The following is a 19,563-nucleotide window of genomic DNA, read 5'->3' on the forward strand; positions in this document are numbered from 1 at the left end:
TCTCAGCCAGGATCGAACGCACGTTTGGCGAAAACACATGTGTTCGATCCTGGCTGGATCCTGGCTGAAACAGGGAATAAAGGAGGCTAAAGTGACCATGCGTTTTCGCCCCTTGTGTCTCGGCTGAGTCGAGGGCATTACATCTCGCCAGTAAGAAAGCTCATCTGAACTTGTGAATTTCTAACCAGCAGAAATAGTCTGGCAAAGAGAAAGCTCTGTTGAAGGGTATCTGGAAGAAGCGAGGTGAAAGTATTCTGGAATAACTAAATACCTCAGTGTTAACCCAGTGAAAAAAGATCCCTCCTCGAAACTCCTGTTTCTGCCCTGGAATGCATCCTACAGGGAATTCCCTGCCCGAGTGACTGGATCTACCTGTGCTTGCCAAACCAACAGCTCTCACAAAACCAGTTCTGCAGCCTGCTTTTTGCCAATTGGCTTCCTTGAATGCCACCTGCCCCTTTGCTCAGTTGCACTGGTTGAAGGTGCACAATTAGATCAGCTGATGCCGGCAGTAATGTTTACAGTGCAATTTGGAATCAAAGCAGGGCATTCGTAAAATCAGATCACAGCATTTTTTTTCCTTGCAAAAATATGGAACAGGATAGTTCAGCTTTGGCAACCAGGGAGGGTGGTAGAAATCTATGGCCACTGGTCTCAGCCCAGTTCCTTGTACTAGTCCCAAGAGTTCATATGACCCCCTTCCTTAAGGTGGCCAACCTCCAGGTAGTAGCTGGAGATCTCCTGCTATTACAACTGATCTCCAGCCGATAGAGATCAGTTCACCTGGAGAACATGGCTGCTTTGGCCATTGGACTCTGTGTCATTGAAGGCCCTCCTCTCTCCAAACCCCTCCCTCCTCAGCCTCCACCCCAAAAATCTTCAGGTATTTCCCAATCTGGAGCTGGCAACCCTACCCTTCTTCCATCTCCTTATCTCATCAAAGCTCTCCCAAAGCTCTCTCTGCATCCCAGCATAGCAGCTCTCTGGCCTCCCAAATGGTATGCCTCCTCAGGTGTAGTGTAGAACCAGCGTGGTGTAGTGGTTAAGACTGGTGGTTTGGAGCAGTGGACTCAGATCTGGAGAACCAGGTTTGATTCCCAGCTCCTCCACATGAGAGGTGGAGGCTAATCTGGTGAACCAGGTTTGCTTCCCCACTCCTCCAACTGGATGACCTTGAACTAGTCACAGCTCTCTTAGAGGTCTCTCAGCCCCACCTACCTCACAGCGTGTCTGTTGTGGGGAGGGGAAAGGAAAGTGATTGTAAGCTGGTTAGATTTTTCCTTAAGTGGTAGAGAAAGTTGGCATATAAAAACCAACTCCTTCTCCTCTCCTCCTTTGCAGTAAGAAAGTAGGCACACAAATGTGCCATTGGCAGGAAAAAGATTTGTTGAGCTGAAAAATTCAAGACCTGCAAAAGTTGTATTATGTTAACTGATGGAAAAAGTGAGAAGTTGCATGAAAAGTAAAGTGTGTCTTAGCTAGGCTCCTTTATTCATCTCGTTTATACCCCACCTTTCTCCCCAGTGGGTACCCAAAGTGACATTGTTTTCCTCTTCTCCATTTTGTCCTCACAACAGTTCTGTGAGGTAGGTTAGGCTGAGTGCGTGACTGGCCCAAGGTCACCCACTGAGATTCCAGGGGTGAGTGGGGATTCGAACCTGGGACTCCCAGGTCGTAGTCTGACCTCTAGCCACTACACCACACTGGCTCTCACATGAGCACAGAAAGCTGCCTTATACTGAATCAAACCCTTGGTCCATCAACGTCAGTATTGTCTGATCAAGACCGGCAGCAGCTCTCCAGGGTCTCAGGCAGAGGTCTTTCACCCCTCCTACTTGCCTAGTCCCTTTGACTGGAGATGCTGGGGATTGAACCTGGGACCTTCTGCATGTCGAGCAGAGGATCTACCACTGAGCCTCAGCCCCTCCCCAAGTTTTTTCGTCAGAGCTTTGACTCTTGAAAGCTAATAACTGTAAATCTTGTTGGTCTTTAAGGTGCTACTGGATTCGAATCTTGCTCTTCTACTTGCAGACCAACACAACTGCCCACCTGAAACGATCTTTCTGAAAAATTAGTGCACCCTTCAGTGGGCATCTGGTCACCTTGAGGAACCTTGAGTTAGGGAACTGAGGAAATTCTCCTTGCATGGGCGGAAATTGGTCTTTTGCGTCTTGACCGAAAGGGTATTTATTGATCAAGCAAAATTGTGAGCACCTTAGAATGCAGCAACGCAACTTTGCTTCCTTTTTTTTTAATTTAAAGATGAAGTTGTGCCATTTATTTAAAAACAAAAATCGGGAAGTACTGAAAACTCCACTTGCAGTCCCCAAAATGAAATCTGGACCAGCCTTAAATTGTCTGTGGAGCTGAACAGCAGAAGATAGGATTTATACGTTGCAGGTTGAATCACTGTTCTCTCTTCTCCCGTTTCTTGTGAAGAATACGGTGGTGGTGGTGTGGGAAGGCAGAGATTTAAAACGGTGTTGCTAGAGCAGAGAATGAAAATAACTGGAAATTATGTCAGCGGTTTGGTTTTTTTGCTTTGTTTCCCCCACACACACACACTTCAACCTGGAATGGCGTTTCTGATCTGATAGCCGTATCTGGAAAAAAGAAAATTATCACAAACAACTAGAATGTTCCAGGGAGAGACAGTACCTGATATTTATTGCAAGCAAAACACCTATGTGAAGAAAGTTCTCATGGGGGAAAGGCTGCTTATTGGGTTCGAGGAGGAGAAGCGTTGTAAAGCTTTAAATTATCTGGAATAATTGAACCTGGGACCTTCGGCATGCCAAGCAGATGCTCTACCACTGAGCCATGGCCCCCTCCAAGCACATTGCTTGGGTGTGTTCAGTGGTACGTGGAAGGGCTGAAGCGTCATGTACTGGTTGTTGCTTTTGCAAGGTGGAGAGTAGCTGTTAATCTGACCAACCGTCTTCTCGCGATGCAAAATTAAAGAAATTGTTGCTTACAATAGCTCTATGCAGTTTTTCCACCACTGAAAGCAGTTTTCTTGGTCCCTTTTCAGACACCGTATAAAGTCGTTTAGGCCAAGGGATGTCTGGTCTTTCCACATTAATGCACCTGTATCTTTGAGGCTGGTATAGAAGAATGCATTGCAGTTGGTACAGGTTTGTTTTGGCATAGAGGTGCTTGCCCGAATTTCTGTCACCTCTACAGTTGTTCATGGTTCAGTTGTTCATCCTGCATGTTGTGTTGGCTGGCAGAAAGTGACTCGGTCGTGGCTACCTTGGAAGCTTCACGGGAAAATGTAGGATGTTCTCACATGAATACATGAAGCTGCCTTATACTGAATCAGACCCTTGGTCCATCAAAGTCAGTATTGTCTACTTAGTCTGGCAGTGGCTCTCCAGGGTCTCAGGTAGAAGTCTTTCACATCACCTACTTGCCTAGTCTCTTTAACTGGAGATGCCGGGAATTGAACCTGGGACCTTCTGCATTCCAAGCAGATGCTCTACCACTGAGCCACAGCCCCTCCCCATCCCCTTCTCCAACCCCAGTACATGGATTGCTGCATCCCTTTTCTCACTTCAGTGGGATTTTGGCCTGATAATATGCCTGAGAGAAAGGTTCTCTCCTTCTTTCCTTCCTTTCTGTGCTGGTATTCTAATAATATAGTTAAGGGCTGTCAAATCACAACAGACCCCTTAGGGGCTTTCTAGGCAAGAAACCAACAGAGGTGATTTGCATTGCCTTCCTCTGCATAGCAACCCTGGACTTCTGGTTTTGTGCCAATAGTGAGGGTGCAGCATCATTCACCCCATCTCCTGTTGGTTTCCTGCCAATAGCCAGCAACAGTCAGTACTCCTGCTAGGAGAATTAATATGCATATGTGTGTGTGTTAAGTGCCGTCAGGTTGCTTCCAACTCATGGCGACCCTATGAATCAATGTCCTCCAAAATGTCCTATCTTTGACAGCCTTGCTCAAATCTTGTAAACTGAGAGCCGTGGCTTCCTTTATTGAGTCCATCCATCTCTTATTAGGTCTTCCTCTTTTCCTACTGCCCTCAAATTTTCCTAGCAGGATTGACTTTTCCAGTGACTCTTGTCTTCTCATAATGTGACCAAAATACGATACCCTCAGTTTAGTCATTTTAGCTTCTAGGGTCAGTTCAGGCTTGATTTGATCTATAACCCAATGATTGTTTTTTTTTGGCAGTCCAGGGTATCCGTTACACTCTCCCCCAATGCCACATTTCACAGGAATCTACTTTCTTCCTATCAGCTTTCTTCATTGTCCAGCTTTCACCCATATATAGTAATAGGGAATATGATGGCATGATCTTGATTGATCTTGGTGGCCAGTGACACACCCTTACACTTCAGAATCTTTTCTAACTCCTTCTTGGCTGCCCTTCCCAGTCTTAATCTGATTTCTTGGCTGCAGACTCCCTTTTGGTTGATGATGGAGCCAAGGAATAGATAGTCTTCAATGATTTCAATTTCCTCATTGTCAACCTTAAAGTTGAGTAATTCTCCTGTAGTCGTTACTTTTGTTTCCTTGATGTTCAGCTGTAGTCCTGCTTTGGCGCTTTCTCTTTTAACTTTCAGCAGTAGTTGTTTCAAGTCTTATTAATCACATTTGGGTAAATAGCAGTGCCTTTAATACCTTAAGTAACTTTAATTTTGAACAAACGCTAAGTAACAATAAATATGGCGAGCAAACTCTCAATTACAAGTATGGAGTGAAACAGATACTGAAATAAACAGGTAATGAAAGGAAGAAAAATCTCTGATCTCATAATCCATGAATCATATGATTATACCCTGCAATTTGCAGGAACAAAACAAACTTTGACTGCTTGAAGTTGATATAATTACTGAGAGACAAGGTATCAGGATTATGAAGTCACTGTAATCCATGAGAATATCCTCGGTTGTAACTTTAATTCACAGGGATCTTCTGCTTAGGGAAAGTGGCAATGTTATCCTTTCAAAAGCTTCCCCAACTTTACGAGGAAAAGCTTCTTCCTTTCCCCTTTCCCTTTTTAACTGCCTTCTTCTCTAAAATGCGTCTTTTCAGCTATCCTCCACCTCAAACGCTGAGCTTTCAGCTGCTTCGAGCCAGAAGAGGTGCAAGAACATGCTCGTAGTGCATTATACATATATTGAGTCAAGAAGTTAAAAAGCACCTAACAGAATTTATCCCTGGACTGAACAAAACCTTTAGAGCACTGGTTCCCAACCAGGGGTCCTTGGACCCCCAGGGGTCCGCGAGAACTAAATTAAGGTCCGCGAAACAAAGTTATAAACCCATAATAAATTAATATTTTCAATTAAAAGTTCTCTATTTTAAAAATATATATTCAAATATTATTCTAAGTTTAATGTTTAACTAACAGTTATGATTAAAGTTTATTTTCAAATTCTCTGAATTTTTATTTTGAACCTTGGGGTCCCTGCACTGAACAAAAAAGTCCTAGTGGTCCCTGGTCAAAAAAAGTTGGGAACCACTGCTTTAGAGGAATGATGGGGAGGGGGAGGAATTGGGGCACTGAAGTGGTTTAGAAGAAGAAGAAGAAGAAGGAAGAAGAAGAAGAGTTGGTTTTTATATGCTGACGTTCTCTACCACTTAAGGAAGAATCAAACTTCACTTCCCCTCCCCACAACAGACACCCTGTGAGGTAGGTGGGGCTAAGAGAGCTGTGACTAGCCCAAGGTCACCCAGCTGGCTTCACGTGGAGGAGTGGGGAAACAAATCCGGTTCACCAGATTAGCCTCCGCCGCTCATGTGGAGGCGAGGGGAATCAAACCTGGTTCTCCGAATCATTGTCTACCGCTCCAAACCACTGCTCTTAACCACTACACCATGCTGGCTGGTTAAGAACGTTTGATGCCTTTTGGAGGCTGCTGTAGCTTGAGTATTTGGGGGCTTTGTGCATGACGTTGCTACCTGATCTACTGCCCTCACTAAGCCTTGCCCTCGAAACAAGTTGGTACCTGCTTCTTCATCCATCGCTTTGTAAGCACGCTGAATTATGCCATACGTAAAAGAAAACAGAGCAACGTTTAACATTATGTTAAGAACCGTCAATAAAACATTATACCATTTTTGATGCACCCCCTCCTGGATCCTGTATTATAGTTCACACTCCTGGTAGAACTATGCATGGCTTAGGGATAAATGCTGCGTATTTGTACAGTTTGTGATACCTTAGTGGCCGGGATGGAACTGGGGATGCCCGCCTCCAGGTGGGCAGGTGGGAGCTGGGGATCCCTCAGAATTTCGGCTCATCTCCAGACTACAGAGATCAGTTCCCCTGGAGAAAATGGATGCTTTGGAGGGTGGACTCTATGGCATTGTACCGCACTGAGGTCCCTGACCTCCCTAGGCTCCACCCCCAGATTTCCAGGAGTTTCCCCAACCTGGATCTGGTAACTCTACCTCCCATACCCCACCGGTGGCCAGGTAGGACCTGGCAACCCTCTCTCATAATACTAGAACGCAGGGTCATCTGCTAGAACTGGAGGGTGAGAGGTTCAAAACTGATAAAAGGAAGTGTTTCTTCACACAACACGTAGTTAAACTGTGGAACTCCCTGCCCCAGGATGTGGTGATGGCTGCCAACTTGGAAGGCTTTAAGAGGGGAGTGGACATATTCATGAAGGAAAGGGGTATTCATGGCTACTAGTAAAAATGGATGCTAGTCATGATGCATACCCATTCTCTCCAGTATCAGAGGGAGCATGCCCATTATCTTAGGTGCGGTGGAACACAGGCAGGACAATGCTGCTGCAGTCGACTTGTTTGTGGGCTTCCTAGAGGCTCCTGGTTGGCCACGGTGTGAACAGACTGCTGGACTTGATGGACCTTGGTCTGATCCAGCAGGGCTTTTCTTACGTTCTTATGGAACCCGAGGTAGAACATAGCCTCTTCTCAATTCTTTAGATTCGGCTGTGTGCAAAAATCCTTTTTTTCATGGGAGCAGGCCTTATAAAACAAGAACCGGATGGGAGATTATTGGCCGCTCTGGCCAATAAAAAATTATGGGGCACGCGTTTGGGAAACTGCATGTCAGAGCCACGCCCTTTGGGCCTTAGTAGGTTTGTCTCTTGTCGCACCATGCGGGTAAAGACGGCTTCGCAGCTGACTTTTCGTGGTGTGCGTATCCCCCTTTATTTCTAAAAACAATGCAGCTTGTGTATTTTTTTTTTTTTTGTAAGCTGCATCTTGAGCTGCAACCCTTAAATTCAGTTCACCGCATAATGAATTGGTCTTTTATCAAGTGCATCATGAGCTCCGGGGAATTGTGTATTTATGATTACTGGGCACTTTTCTTCCTATTTACCCAGCCTTTCATCTCAATTACTGTTTTAACAACGCTTTTGCTGGGATGAGATTGGAGGCGCTGATCCGAATGCCGTAAAAACTGGGGTGGGGGTTGTGGTGTGCTAGTATCTTTGAGCTGATCGGAATGGCACCTCTCTTTAAAGACCTGTAAAAAAAGTAAAAAAGAGAACCTTCCACGCCAAATGCATCAGTTTTTAACAAGAAGATCGGTCAAAATTGCTGTGAGCCATAAGCCACTTTGCTGTAACTCATGCAGAGATTTTTTTCCCCACGACTGTTATGTATAGGGTTGCCAGGTCCCTCTTTGCCACTGGTGGGAGATTTTTGGGGCGGAGCCTGAGGACGACAGGGTTTAGGGAGGGACTTCAATGCCGTAGAGTCCAATTGCCAAAGCGGCCCTTTTCTCCAGGGGAACTGATCTCTATCGACTGGAGATCAGTTGTAATAGCGGGAGATCTCCAGCTAGTACCTGGAAATCGGCAACCCTAGTTATGTTCAGAATCAAAATCCTACAGTGGGAGAGCAACATCTTAAAACCAGCAAGGGGGAAATTCCTATGGGTGTTTAGTGTTTTATTGTTAAATCCAAAAGTGCCCGGTATGTTTTCAGTGTAGACTAGGGGTGTCAAACTCAATTTTACGAGGGCCAGATGTGACATAAATGCCACGTGGTTGGGCGGGGCCATGCCTCGCCAGCCCAGATCGAGAGTGGGGTGTGCGTGGCTGCCTCAGGTGGCTCGCAGGCCAGATAAGAGCTCTCAAGGGGCCGGATCCTGCCCACGGGCCTTATGTTTGACCCCGCTGGGGTAGACTTGAGGCCATGGTTCATATGCAATAGTGAACTGTGGTTTAGTGCTGCATTAATATAAGCCCTGCTGGATCAGGCCAGTGGTTTAAAAAAGGAGATTGCAGAGCTTGAGAAGGTGCAGAAACGAGCAACCAAAATGATCAGGGGACTAGAGCAATTGCCCTATGAGGAACGGTTGAAGCGCTTAGGGCTGTTTAGCTTGGAAAGAAGGCGGTTGGGAGACATGGTAGAGGTCTATAAAATTATGCATGGTATGGAGAAAGTGGACAGGGAGAAGCTTTTCTCCCTCTCAAAATACCAGAACGTGGGGTCATCTGCTCAAGCTGGAGGGTGAGAGATTCAACGCAGATAAAAGGAAGTATTTTTTCACACAACGCATAGTTAAATTGTGGAACTCCCTGCCCCAGGATGTGGGGCAGGGAGTTTCACAATTTATTTGCCCACGTTGCTAAAAATGACTATTCGTTTTTCTACCTTTGGTGAAAATTTTTCGGAAGAAGTTTACAGGATGTGGTGATGGCTGCCAACTTGGAAGGCTTTAAGAGGGGAGTGGACACGTTCATGGAGGAGAGGGCTATTCGTGGCTTCTAGTAAAAATGGATTGTAGTCATGATGCATACCTATTCTCTCCAGGATCAGAGGAGCATGCCTATTATTTTAGGTGCTGTGGGACACAGGCAGGATGAAGCTTCTGCAGTCATCTTGTTTGTTGGCTTCCTAGAAGCACCTGGTTGGCCACTGTGACTGCTGGACTTGATGCACCTTGCTCTGATCCAGCATGGCCTTTCTTATGTTCTTATCCCTACTTGTGCCATGGTAGCTTGCTGGGTTACCTTGGGCCAGTCACACACTCTCAGCCTAACCTACCTGTCAGGGTTGTGGGGATAAAATGGAGGAGAGAAGAAGGTAAGCTGCTTTGGGTCCCCATTGGGGAGAAAGGCAGGTTGCAAATGATGTAAGTAAATAAATAAAATGTGAAGTGTTCCCCGTGTATTACTGTGGAGAGTCTTTTTTGAGGGAAAGAAATTAATGCAGCTATGGCACAGGCAAGCTTTTAATCCTGTGTAAATTAAAATTAAGTTTTAATTAAGTTTTACCGAATGCACTGGCACTTCCAAGAACTTGAGTTTTGTTATCATGCAAAAGCTTCTTCTTTCTTTAGGGGCAAACACATTCATTTCACACCCTGGCTGCTCCTGGGCATTGTCCTGCCTCTTACACAGGGGCTTCTTTCTTTCATTCTTTTGAGCAAATTTCCAAAGCTGCCATCCCCCAAAAAGGCAGCATTTAGTAATAATGTGTTTTAAAAGTGCAACGCCTGGAGAAAGGATCTTTGTGGAACCCATAAAAAAGGGCTCAGGAAGGAACTGAGAGGAACTGGGAGAAGAAAGTTAAATGATACCCAAAACCGGGCAAGTGAAACAGGGGAAAGAATAGGCTTCACTTCAAAAAGGATGCAGGCAGAATGGAGCGGGTGCAGAGGAGAGTGACGAGGATGATCAGGGACCTGGAGACCAAGCCCTGTGAGGAAAGGCTGAGGGAGTTGGGAATGTTTAGTCTGGAGAAGAGGAGGTTGAAGGGGGACATGATTGCTCTGTTCAAGTATTTGAAGGGCTTTCACTTAGAAGAGGGCAGGGATCAGACCAAGGCCCATCAAGTCCAGCAGTCTGTTCACACGGTGGCCAACCAGGTGCCTCTAGGAAGCCCACAAACAAGACGACTGCAGCAGCACCATCCTGCCTGTGTTCCACGGCACCTAATATAATAGGCGTGCTCCTCTGATTCTGGACAGAATAGGTATGCATCATGACTAGCATCCATTTTGACTAGTAGCCATGGATAACCCTATCCTCCATGAACATGTCCGCTCCCCTCTTCAAGCCTTCCACGTTGGCAACCATCACCACATCCTGCAAATGTCTTCAGAAAAGTTTTTCACCAAAGGTAGAAAAACGAATAGTGATTTTTAGCAACGTGGGCAAATAAACCAAATGCCTGCGAGAGGATTTTGATGCAGGCCTTTTTCTTAATTATAAAAAGGGTACTTAATTGCTCCGTTAAACTAGAGTGGCGTCTGCCCCAATGATTTGCTAACAGGGTCCCGTGAATATTTGATTCATTCTGTTTTAGCGGTTAACACTGTTTCCTTGGTGTGATGTGGGCCAATATTATCCTTTGCCTGGAGTTGCATGGATAATGTATGAGGTATTTGCTGATCAGCGTGACGGCTTGCATCTCTTATGGGCAAGCAGTAAGGTTTTAGTTTGATTTAATGTTTTGGATTGCCCTTGATAAAACATAATTAAAAAGCTCTTAAAACTCAGCGAGTGCATTAATTAGCTGTAGTTGTGTTCAGTTGTAGAGGAAGAAAGACTGTATCAGTTTGTGTCTGAGCTGAGGAACCTCGATGGACACTTTAAAAAATGTGGCTATGGTTGTCCTTTGTGTATTAGACAAGATGTGATGGTACCAGATCTGAACATATGAAGCTGCCCTATGATATGCACGAATCATTGGTCCGCTTTAATCTAGCGCCATCTCTTTGGATTGGCAGAGGCTCTTTGAGGTCTCAGGACAGGATGAGGCCTTTCCCTACACTTTGTACCTGAGATCTTTATCTGGAAATGCTGAAGAAGAAGAAGAGTTGGTTTTTAAAAGCCTACTTTCTCTGCCTTTTAAGGGGACTCAATCCAGCTTTCAATCTCCTTTCCTTCCGCTCCCCACAACAGACACCCTGTGAGGTAGGTGGGGCTGAGAGAGCTGTGGTTGGTTAAACGGTGGAACTGCCTGCCCCAGGATGTGGTGATGGCTGCCAACTTGGAAGGCTTTAAGAGGGGAGTGGACATGTTCATGGAGGAGAGGGCTATCCATGGCTACTAGTCAAAATGGATACCAGTCATGCTGCATACCTATCCTCTCCAGGATCAGAGGAGCATGCCCATTACATTAGGGCATGCTGTGAAACGCAGGCAGGATGCTGCTGCTGCAGTGGTCTTGTTTGGGGACTTCCTAGAGGCACCTGGTTGGCCACTGTGTGAACAGACTGCTGGACTTGATTGGCATCGGTCTGATCCAGTGTGGCCTTTCTTATGTTATATGCTGTAGTATTCCTGTTCAGTAGCTAAGAAAGGAGTTCAAAGAGAGCTGCCGCTATCCTTTCCTTGTTTTGTTTCCTTGCGCATGGCGTTAGAAGATTTGGAGATTCCTTGCTGTAATCCTCTTTCCATGCCGGTGGTGGATTAGTGCCCCAGTTCATAGATCTTTGCCTGTAGTAGCAAGCAATGCGGTCTCAACAAGATGCAGGAATGTCACCAGCAGAACAGTTTAGAGTGGGTGTGATAACCCAGCAGGAAAAAAACCCAGGCTTTTTCATGTCTATTAGAGGAGGGTTTTTTGTTTTGTTTTTTTGAAGCTGGAGATTTGTATTGGTGACCAGATTTATTTTTCTTAATGCAGCTGGAAATTTTTGAAGTTAGCAGGTTGGGCATGCCTATAGCCATAGTGTGCATGCCTCTAGCTGATAGCTATTGCATCCAGGATGTGCAGCTTGCATGCATGGGGCATGACTGTGTGTTTCCTCTGCTCACACCCACACCAGTATTCTGTTGAGTCATGGGGGGCAGAGTGATTGGTGGCAGGGCGACGTGGGAGCAGCTCTGGCTTTTTAAACTGGAGCCCAAATGCAGGCTCACTCTGTGATGTATCTGCAAGCACTGCTGAGTTTTGTGACTGTTCTGGTTTAATCTAGAAGTTGGTGAGGTTTAGTGCAGAACCCAACATTTTTGGTGACCCAGTAGTCCAAATTCACTTGATAAGGTGATAAATTAAAGCAATGGTCCAATAGTTGCTGCAGTCTTTGACATCTCGTCTTTTGGGAAATGGAACGTAAATTGATTGTTTCCAGTGAGCGGGCCATTGTTTTCTTTTCTTTGGGGGTACAGCTAAATAAATTAGAATAAAAACATCTATGTGTGAAATGCAAAATGTGGCAGGGAAAGAAAAAATCTGAATTTTCTGTCAGGGATGACCAGAACAGAAGCTGAACGGTAGCGGGACAAAGACCCATCCCACATCGGAAGACTATGGAGGCATGTGTCTCTTGTGTGTTTAATTATATTGGGTCACATTGTCAGTTGAACGTTGTCCGTGTTCCCGCCCTTCTCTCCAAATGAAGGAAGTGGCACCCAATTAGCATTTGTCACATTACACCTGGGCTTACACACATCAAAACATTTGCATGCCTACTCTGTGCCTCCATACCTTCTAAATCCCTTCCTAAATGGGTAGCCACTCCTTGTTGGGTTTGATAAGGGATGATGAGGCCTCTTTTGGCTGCAGACACGCTGAGTCAAAAAGATGACTTCCTTTTAAGAAACCAGCCCTCATGCTTTTACTTTGAGTGTGTGTTTACTTGAGGAGATGTTGTGTGGACGTGCAATACAGCTTCACCCTGAGTTGAGTCCTTGTTCCATTTTGTTCTGTCTGCTGCTACTGACTGTGTCTCTCTGGGAGTGCTGGTTTCGGGTCCAGGAGCACCTTAGAGAGCAACAAGATTTGGGGGGTATGAACTTTTGAGAGTCCAAGCTCCCTTCGTTGCTCTCTAAGGTGCTCCTGAACTGGACCCAGAAGGTCCTAGGTTCAATCCCCGGCATCTCCAGTTAAAGGGACTAGGCAAGTAGGTGATGTGACTTCTGGAGGTGAAATGCAGGCTCACTCTGTGATATATCTTGACTTCTGTCTGAGACCCTGGAGAGCCGCTGCCAGCCAGAGTAGACAATGCTGACATGGACGGACCAAGTTCTTCTTCTGTGGGTCAACATGGTTACCCTCCTGAAAAGTATCTATTTGGGGTTTCAGGTATTTCCTGGTGCTTGTTCCTAGAGAGGCTTTAACTGGAGATGTAAGGAACTGAACCTGGGACCCTTCATGCAAAGTCTGAAATACTGTGATGTGCAAGCTCTGCTACTCATTTATGGACAATCTCCTACGTGTTTTTCCTTTGGACGCTTGGAAGGTCTTCCCGCTGAAAGAGGTCATCATTCCCATATGATGATCTTTTCCCAGGTGTTCAGTTTACCACCTTCCAAGCAGGTAGAAAGAGCCTCATTAATGAACTGACTTTTCAATTTACAGCTCTCATAGCCAGCATGGTGTAGTGGTTAAGAGCAGTGGTTTGGAGCAGTGGTCTCTGATTCGGAGAACCGGGTTTGATTCCCCACTCCTCCACACGAGTGGCGGAGGCTTATCTGGGGAACTGTGTTGGTTTCCCCACTCCTATACACAAAGCCAGCTGGGTGACCTTGGGCTAGTCACAGCTCTCTCAGCCCCACCCACCTCACAGGGTGTCTGTTATAGGGAGGGGAAGGGAAGGTGATTGTAAGCCGGTTTGATTCTTCCTTAAGTGAAGGACGTGGTAGAGAAAGTCGGCATATAAAAACCAACTCCTCTTCTTCGTCGTCTTCTGATAATCTTTCCAAAATATCTTTCCTAGCCTCACCTAACTTTCCCGCTTAATGGGGCTTACAACATCAACAGATTTTCTTTCAAATGCCTTGTAAGGCTATCTGTAAACATGTATTCTTAGGCAAGTCTGCTAAAATTGTACATAACAGTATATCTGAAATAATGGTTACGAATTCCATGCAACTATCGCTATCTGTTAGCCACTAGCTAATAATAAAGGAATTGTTTGGACTATTTGTTCTTTTCTGTCCTTGACTGGACATTTCTCATCAATTTTTGGGACACTTCCTTGCACCTGGACTTAACTTGCAGTGAAGTATTTCTGGTGTCTGTTATCAATTTGGGCTGTCTCTGAACTACTTCAAGGTCGTACTGACCTGAGGCAGCTTTATTCTTCCGTTAGCACGTCTGTATTTACTGAAACGAGATGATCCCTGTTTTTGGCCTGTTGAAGCGCTTTCATTAGCAAATTGGTCCCCTGTAGTTTTAGCCAGACTCACGACAAAAGGAGGGAGGGCAGGAACGGATGAGTCAGTGCCCAGCGTGATGTAGTGGTTAAGAGCGGTGGACTCCAGTCTGGAGAACCAGGTTTGATTCCCCGCTCCTCCATATGAAGCCTGCTGGGTGACCTTGGGCTAGTCACAGTTCTCTCAGAACTCTCTCAGCCTCACCTCCTTCACAAGGAGTGTTGTGGGGAGAGGAAGGGAAGGAGACTGTAAGCTGGTTTGATGCTCCTTTAAAGAGGTAGAGAAAGTCAGCATATAAAAAACAACTCTTCTTACTTGCCCAGCGTAATGCCGATCGCTACTTTGGGGTCCGGAAGGAATTTCCCCCTAGGCCAGATTGGCCAGGGATCCTGGAGGGTTTTTGCCTTCTTCTGGGCATAGAGCAGGGGTCACTGGGGGTGTTGAGGGGAAGGTAGCTGTGAATTTCCTGCATTGTGTGGGACTAGATGACCCTTGAGGTTCCTTCCAGCTTTGTTTCTGTGTTTCTAAACCTGCCAACTTCTTCCATATGTCCAGATCCTAGATATTTTAACTGAATCTAGAACAATGAAGTTGTTCATCCACTATTACAAGAGTACTGAGACAAGAACAACTTGCTTTGGTCACTTGCTAGGCTTAGCCATTCTGTGTCAATGCCCTTGTTTCATATATTCATTAAAATCAGAAAACAGTTCTTTAAAATTCAGTGTTGTTGTATTTGCCTTGAGATTATCGTCTTCTGCTCCATCTTGGGTAGCCTGAGGAGAAAACCAAGAAGGGCTCACTTAGGGTTGTTAACTCGGCATCTACAGAAACCCATTTCTTTTCTGTAGTGTCTTCCATCTTGTGGAACAGGTTCCAGTAGATGAGGGGGATTCTGCCTCTAAAAGTTTAGAAGGCGCTGTAAGACCACTTTAAGTTGATAGAGCTTTTGAGCGGGTATAGACTGCAGTCATTTTTATGTGGAGGAAGGGGTTATTTGGGGTTTATCTCTGTGTTATGTGCCATCAAGTTGCATCCAATCTATGGCGACCCTATGAATTAATGAGCTCCAAAACATCCTGTCATTGACAGCCTGGTTTGGTTCTTGCAAGCTGAAGTCTATGGCTTACTTTTGAGTCAATCCATCTCATGTTGGGTCTTCCTCCTTTCCTGCTGCCTTTGGCTTTTCCTAGCACGGTTACCTTCTCCGGTGGATCTTGTGATGTGACTGAGGCTTATTTACTTCAACAGAACTTTCTCCTTGCCAGACTATTTCTGTTGGTTAGAAATTCACAAGTTCAGACGCGCTTTCTTATTGACGAGATGTAATGCCCTCGACTCAGCCGAGACACAAGGGCGATATAATAAAATTATTGCAGAAGAACGAAAATGCCCATTTTGTCCGGACCAGATAGACTCCCTAGCCCACATTGTTTTAGCATGTCCACAAAATAATATTACATGAAATAAATATATCACTCCCTGGATAAAACAGCTAAAGACGCTTTCTGTGAAGCGGATACTGCGTTATCTGCTGTCAAATAGATTGGTCAGTTGTGTGAGAGATGCGGCAACTTTTCTCTTTATAGTGTCAAGGAAAAATTAAGTTTCATCTCCCCTTTTAAAGTGTGAAGTGGTTGATGGATAGCCAGATGCAGTTAAATCTAGGGAAAGGATAAGGGAATAAGTAAATAGCAGTAACAAATGTTGTTTGAGGAACACTTGAGGGGTGGCATATGCAATAGAGTTGGCACACAAGTATGTGGAGCAGCTCCCGTTTCCGGCAGTCCCCACGCAAGTACCTCTGAAGATGTGTGGGTGCTGGTACCACCTTTTGCACTATTTGTGATGGGGCAGATCTCAACAGTTGTATCGTCAGCTCTTGCAAAATGGTACCTTTTGTTTAGGTGTTTCCTGACTGTGTTGTGGGCGTGCTTGCGGTACCCCTGTGGCTATCTCTCAGGGGCAGTTAGAAATGTGCCATGTCAGACCAACGTTTGCTGTTCTAGCCAGGAAGGAAATCGTGGTCGAGAACACCTCTTGAGAAGCAACCGACCCAGTTTTTTCCTCCAAAGCCTTCATAAATCTGTTTCTGTGATAACAAATGGCAGGCATCCACCAAAAGGCACGAGGGAAGCACAAAGTCACAGCGAGCGGCCGCTTTAAAAGCGCTGGCATGCGTGCAGGAGGTATGCTAATTACTGTTTATAAATCGTACAAGGTGCTCTGACGAAACCCCTGCTATTGAGGGCTGCTTTGCTTCTCGGAGAAGCGTTCTGTGTGTGCATGCTCGATTGCTTCTCTTGGCAGAGGACATGGCGCCGTGCCCGATTCCACTGGCATGACATGATTTATTAAACGTCATGCACTTTGGGTGAAGACGGAAGTACCACCCTCCAGGAGGATGGCTGCAGGGTGGTTTTGCTCTGATGAGTGAGCCTTGCTTCCCCCCGCCTCACCGTTCTGTTGATACATCTCTGACTCCAGGTCCGATGTGGATTTTTTGCCCCACCCTAGAGCACAGGGAAAGACTTTGGCCTTTATTTAGCTCACTCGCCGTTGCCCGGGTGCCTGGTGTGTTTATCCGTTTAAACATTTGTTCGCCGTTCTTTTAAAAAAGCCGTTGAATTTTTTTTGTTTTAGGTGAAACTTGAAATATTGCTTGGGGAGGGGAGGGGGGAGGGACTCTGTGACGGTCATAGGAACCAGCCAGTCAACACAGCTCCTAGAAAGAGGAAGAATTGGTTGCTTTTGGGTTCCTTTTCAGTTTGGAAGTTTGTGCATCAGTCCCCAAACGGATGATTACTAGTATATCCTTAGCAATGGTTAAGGGAGCATAGAATTATAGAGTTGGACGGGGCCATAGAGGCCATCTAGTGCAACCCCCTGCTCAATGCAGGATCTGCCTAAAGCATCCCTGACAAGTGTTTGTCCGTCTGCTGCTTGAAGACCGCCAGTGAGGGGGAGCTCACCACCTCCCTAGGCAGCCGATTCCACTGCTGAACTACTGTTACTGTAAAAAAAAAAATTCATCATATCCAGCTGGTACCTTTCTGCCCGTAATTTAAACCCATTATTGCGAGTCCTATCCTCTGCTGCCAACAGGAACAGCTCCCTGCCTTCTTCTAAGGGACAGCCTCTTAGATACTTAAAGAGAGCCATCATGTCCCCCCTCAACCCTCCCACTCAAGGCAGTCTTGTTCTAAGCCTTTTGCCCGGCTACCTTGGGTCACGGGACATGTCAAAATGATAGCCGTGGCCTGCCTGTGACAAACGATGAAGTCAGCACTTAGCCCTAAGAAGTACCCCGTGATCGAACAAGTCATTGCAAAATCCGTTGACTACTTATTAATAATAAGCCTAATGAGGGATTGGAGGTGTGTGTGTGTGTGGGGGGGAGGATCGTGGCAAGCTCTATCGGCTTGTCCGTTTCCTTTCGTCCCCACTATCACATTCTTGTTGTTGTCTGTCAACAGCTCTTTTAAGCCCATGATGCTCCAGTTTGTGGGAACATTTTCTGAAGGACAGGACGCACCTCCTCTCCGGTTCAGATCATGTTAGTGAGATTCATCAAAAGCTGTATCTTTTTGTGCTTGCTGCATCCAGCCAAAGTTTCTTTAAATTCTAGGAAGTTTTGAGTCTTTGGGGCAGGGTGGGTGGGAAACATCCTTCTTTTGAATCAAATCGGAGGGATTGTAAATGGTGCTGCTGACTTAGTCCAAGCTTATCCCATGTGGAACTTGCTTGGCAAAGGGAAGTGATTGAAATATTTAGGAATGTGTTTAGCTGCAGATCGGCAGGAAATAGTAAAACGGGGGCCAAAGCAGACAGATGGCAGGTACTTCATCTCATTATGGAGATGGCTACACAGAACTATTACCAATTAGCGTTCTGTTACAAATGCACCATTTGTTAACAGGGAGCTTTAGGGTGTGGTAGCACAACGGGGACTTCTTTGACTAATAACATTTGTTATGAATGTATATAATGCAAGTTTGCAGGAGTCGGGCAGCGCCGTTGGCTCGATTAGCTTCATGTTTACCTACGTGTCCTCCTCCATATATACAGTCATTCTTGCATTATTTTGATCCACTGATTTAGCCATTTCTGGGGTCTTTATCAGTTGGTTGAACTCACAACTTGGGGGGGAAATTTGATGAAAAATTGAAATACGTACAATACTTCTTTCAAAATCCAAATTGATTAGCCTTCCTTCCTATCTGTTGTTTATATTTTATGTGTTATTTAAGTGCTTCAAAAATTATATATTTTTGTTTTTAAATATTTTTAGTGTCGTAAATGTTTTAGTTATTTTTTTTAATGTTCACCGCCTTGGAAACCCTGAATTGGGTGGAAAGGCTGCGTAGAAATGTTTTAAATAAACAAATACTTGTTTTTCGACTTCCACGCCATAAGCTACATCATTTATGATATAGTTAGCATGTGGAATTGTACAGTTGGGTGTATTTATGAAATTTAAAAATAGAGATGCTTTTGTTTTCTTCTAACTAAATGGCAAATATATCCAGTGCTGAAGAGAGAGCTGCAAACTGCCATACCCTGTGGCTATACCTTTGCACATGCATCTTGATTTTTGCCTTCTGAGAGAGAGGAAAAATAAATGTTGAAAATAGAAAACACAAATTTTATCGTAAGCAAGAGTGTTCCTGTCCATTCCATCCATGGGGCAGGGCTTCATCATTTCCGTCTTTCTCGCCAGAGCCTGAAATGCCCCACAGAATGCTGCTTCTGAGGGGACAGGAGATACCCAGGAACCGGGGCCTCTCAGAGATCAAGAGGGGTCTGGCCCCCTTCTTTTTTTAAGGCTCCCGATATATCAAAACAAATGAAGAAATGCCAAAACAGGTTTACAAAAAATGTGGCATATTTTTATTCATAGCGTGCACTACAGGAGGTGTGGCTGGAGTTGGCAGCTTCCAGGTGGTTACTCCAGATCCAACACAGATCAACCATACAAAGTATAACTAAACAGACTGTGTTATACAATAACATTGATAAACACATACAAAAAGTCCTATTTCTAAAGCATAAGGACACAGTCACAATATTCCAAGGTTTCCAAAATTCACTGTCCTAAAGACAGACAAAAAGTCCAACAGATACCAATTCTAGGTTTTTCTTCTTCTTTCAGGTGTAGATTCCAGGTAAGTATGGCTTACCCCTAAATGCTACTGAGCATGCTCCATTGAGAGAGGGCGTGCTTAGTTGCAGGAACCAAAACCCATTGGAATCCTATCCCAGAGGTTTAAAAAGGCGTTGCTTCACTGAATGCCAGCCTTTGACAACACACTTGGCACTGTGATATTTTTTTTACAGATTTTATTTAATTGCTTATTTAATCACCAATGGGCACCCCAAGCAACTGATATCATTCTCCTTGCCTCCATTTTATCTTTACCACAACCCTGTGAGGTAGGATCAGTTGGGTGTGTGTCAGGTCCCCCCAGCGAGCTTCCATAGCAGAGTGGGGTTTGGAATCTGGGTCTCCAA

General features: G+C 45.2%; 1 protein-coding gene and 1 non-coding gene across 2 annotated transcripts in view; one reads left to right on the forward strand and one right to left on the reverse strand.

Moving 5' to 3' along the window:
- Positions 1–19,563, forward strand: part of MYO5B (myosin VB) — a 336,132-nt gene that overhangs the window by 36,962 nt on the left and 279,607 nt on the right. The window lies entirely within an intron of this gene.
- On the reverse strand, positions 3,428–3,499 carry TRNAS-GGA (transfer RNA serine (anticodon GGA)). Its single transcript has one exon. It is a non-coding gene; the product is annotated as a tRNA-Ser (tRNA).

The sequence above is a fragment of the Euleptes europaea genome, chromosome 4, assembly GCF_029931775.1.
Source record: "Euleptes europaea isolate rEulEur1 chromosome 4, rEulEur1.hap1, whole genome shotgun sequence".
Classification (NCBI taxonomy): Eukaryota; Metazoa; Chordata; class Lepidosauria; order Squamata; family Sphaerodactylidae; genus Euleptes; species Euleptes europaea.